This window comes from Limulus polyphemus, unplaced genomic scaffold (assembly GCF_000517525.1).
Source record: "Limulus polyphemus unplaced genomic scaffold, Limulus_polyphemus-2.1.2 Scaffold2158, whole genome shotgun sequence".
Classification (NCBI taxonomy): Eukaryota; Metazoa; Arthropoda; class Merostomata; order Xiphosura; family Limulidae; genus Limulus; species Limulus polyphemus.
In genome coordinates, this window is record NW_013667768.1 from 16,002 (window position 1) to 19,458 (window position 3,457).

The 3,457-nt window shown below is 32.0% G+C and overlaps 1 long non-coding RNA gene across 1 annotated transcript; it reads right to left on the reverse strand.

Annotated features, from left to right (window-relative positions):
• Nucleotides 1-1,473: 1,473 nt before the first annotated feature.
• Nucleotides 1,474-1,739, reverse strand: LOC111087444. The gene is made up of 2 exons (XR_002612131.1): nt 1,648-1,739; nt 1,474-1,540 (listed from the first exon to the last, which is right to left on the reverse strand). It is a non-coding gene; the product is annotated as an uncharacterized LOC111087444 (long non-coding RNA).
• Between the last annotated feature and the right edge of the window lie 1,718 nt (nt 1,740-3,457).

Below are 3,457 nucleotides of genomic sequence, written 5' to 3' on the forward strand. Positions count from 1 at the left end.
AAGTGAGATTAAAAGAAACTGAATACTAACACAAAATCTATTAGAAATCGGAACAACTAATTGTTTAGAACACACGGCACGCACTAGTTTAAACATAGTCACATGTTTGTTTGATAACAGACACTTGGTAATTGTGTCTACAATTCAAACAATTATATTTGAATATATTATAGCATTTATTCTATAACATTTGAAATATTTATACATAACAACTAATTCAATACCACTGGTGTTATTCAACTCATCTATCCTTTCAAAATTTCTTAATTTGCCTATTTCGTCATTTATCTGTAAACTTGTTAAAATATTAAGTAGTACTTTCAGTCAACCATAGGACACAAGAGCCAGGCCCGTACTTGAATTAAATTACAGGACAAAATGATTTTTTTTTTCTTCTACCAAAGTTGTATCAACGATTTTGCATATACTCTTACTGGCAACTACACAAAAATATTTAAGTTTTTAAAAGTACATTTTTATTATTTGGACAGACTGTTTTACTTAAACAAAAATTACCTCTTGAACTGTGAATATATGTACCTAAAAGCTTTTGGAGGGTATACTTTTCCTTGTTAGGGCTTTTTGAGATTAAACTTGTGCAAGATTTTATTTTTGAATATACTCACAATATTGGTACTTCTTAACTTAAGCAATCGAGTGAATTATTAATTATTATTTATATAGCCTAAGAATCGTGGTATAACCTAGCTTTTAACAGTTAATAATGAGGGATTTCTAATAACCTTTTCATACAAAGATCTTCTCAGACTGAGCTCTGAATAGTATTATTAAGGATATGCCTAGTCTAACAATAACTGTGCACACTTCAAGATCTAAAAAAGTGTGAAAGTTACCACTTTATAATTTTAACTTAAAATTAAATGTACATTTTGTTCATATGCACACCTTTGTATTTTATCAAGTTTATAAGTTAACTAGCTTTGCAGCTAAGTTTACCTTCATGTAATCATAATATAGGATTTATCCAGTACTGATAATTTTTCTAATTTTGCTAACTCTTTAAAAATGTATGTCTAAAGGTTAGCCCTCTAAATTCTAATGGTGTTCGTCAATTACGTGTATTATAATACATCAATTAAACACAATACAACTTGTCAGTAGGTTCATAAGAGTAATACTACTAATAGTAATAGTGGTAGCAATGCCACTGTAGCTAGCAGTAGTAGTACTACGGTTAACCGCTAAATTTCAAACATATTCGCCCAAGCACCTGGCCACAAATTCGGCCGAACAGTCGAACGATAAATTTCATTTGCCTTGGTTCGTCAGATCACGAAGTAATTGCAACAATATCAAACTAGCTGGTAGACTACATTAGGCCCAAGTTCTACAAGTACAATGAAGAACCAGGTAGTAATACAGTATTAGGCCTATACTACTTTACTTATTAAACTAATGTAATAACAAACAAACTAAGCCTACCTTTTCCTATTGTCAGTAGTGTTATTTTCACCTGTACGTCCTTTGAATTTCGACTTTGGTCCTTTGGAACGTTTCTTTTTAGCCTGAATAGCCATTACTACACACAGAAAATAAAATTTAAAGTGTAAAATAAAGATGTTTTTCTTTCAAAATAAATAAAATGAAATAAACCTTGTAATAACATCAAAGTTTATTTTCACTAACCTTTTCTATTCACATCGGTGTTCATTTTGGTATATTTTGCAGAAACGAATTGGAGTATGCGCAATGAACTTGTTTCTTAAAGCTCTACTGCGAACACGCTTCTCTAACTTACTGCAATTTTATTTATAATAATTTCGAAATGGTATGATTAAACTGAATGTTAAGAATAAATAATTTATAAGCTTGTATGATAATAATTAAAGTAATTTGATAAATGTGTTTTTAATTTTGAGCCATAGCATAAACGGTAAGATACCAACTTCAATCTTTTTCTTTGTCTTATTTACAAATTTTCGGTGTATAAATATTTTTACGACCTACATTTTCAATGTTTTAATTTTGATGGTAGCTAGATGGCGCATGACATTAAGATTAAGTAAGTTAAAAATAGTCCTAGAATATCTAGAATGTTCGTGAAGATTAGTGAGGCTGCAAAGTGTCTAGAAACAATGTTACGTTATAAGTACGAGAATCAGTGAAGCATCGAGTTAGTTTTCCGTTGGTAGAGTGCAAATATTTTAGTGAATTATTTAGTTTCGGTGACGTGCCTGAATCTGTGTTAGTTATCGTTTCTCAATCTATTAGCCCTGAAATTGTGCAAGTAAGTTTATTTGTACGTTAGTTTAGCAAGTAAATTTCAGTTGAAAGAGAAAATGTTAGTTGTGAGATAAGGTCGACAAGTACAACTGTGTACAAGTGATAGTAGCCTGTAGATTAAAGAAGAAATAAACTAAGCTGTTATTATTAATTGCAATGGATGACTCTATTTTCACTAAATAATTAAAGAACCAGCCCAATGAACAACAAGGTCCACGAAAGAAACAGTATGGGAAATTACAGCAGTATCGTATTGGAGGAACATCACTTGAAAGAGTTGCTATCAATATGTTTGCCACAAAGTAATTGTGTGAATAAACATATTATGGTTGTGATGGGCTATTTCAAAAAATTGCCAGAAGCATACCTTCTGAAAAGGATATGAGGAAGAACAAACTCTACTAAGGAAGTTCGTTAACAATTTGTTTCAAAATTTGGGTACCTATGGAACTTCACTCAGAGCAGGGACAGAACTTTGAATTACTTTTGCTTATGGAAATGTGTCAGATCCTTGGGATCAAAAAGACCAGGACGAGAGCTTTTCGTCCATTTTTTAACAACATGGTGGAGAGATGCAACTGCATACTTTTAAACCAGTTAGCCATTTATGAAGATGAAAACGTTGGATCAAGATCTTCTATTGTTACTGATGAGTTATTGTACAGAAGTACATTAAGCTACTGGCAAAAACCCCATCATCACTGATGTTTGGGAGAAAACTTAAAGTGGCATTGGATTGTCTTTACTCTCATCTGGAGAACAATCACTCAGAAGGGTCTTACACTGAATATGTAGAGAGAGATTATGGAACATCATTGATGTCATACATGACCTTACCCCAGGAATAGGATGATCAGATTTCCAAATTGAAAAACCGAGACTGCCCAGCCATTGCCCCTTATTGCTAGACTGAAGCAAAAATATAGATAAACCCCTTATCATCCTCTGGCTAGACTGAAGCAAAAATAAAGATAAATCCATTATTATCCCCTGGCTAGACTGAAGCAAAAATAAAGATAAACTCATTATTATTCTCTGACTATACTGAAGCAAAAATATAGATAAACCCATTATCATCCTCTGGCTAGACTGAAGCAAAATAAAGATAAATCCATTATTATCCCCTGGCTAGACTGAAGCAAAAATAAAGATAAATCCATTATCATCCTCTGGCTAGACTGAAGAAAAATAAACTATAAACTTTATACTTTAC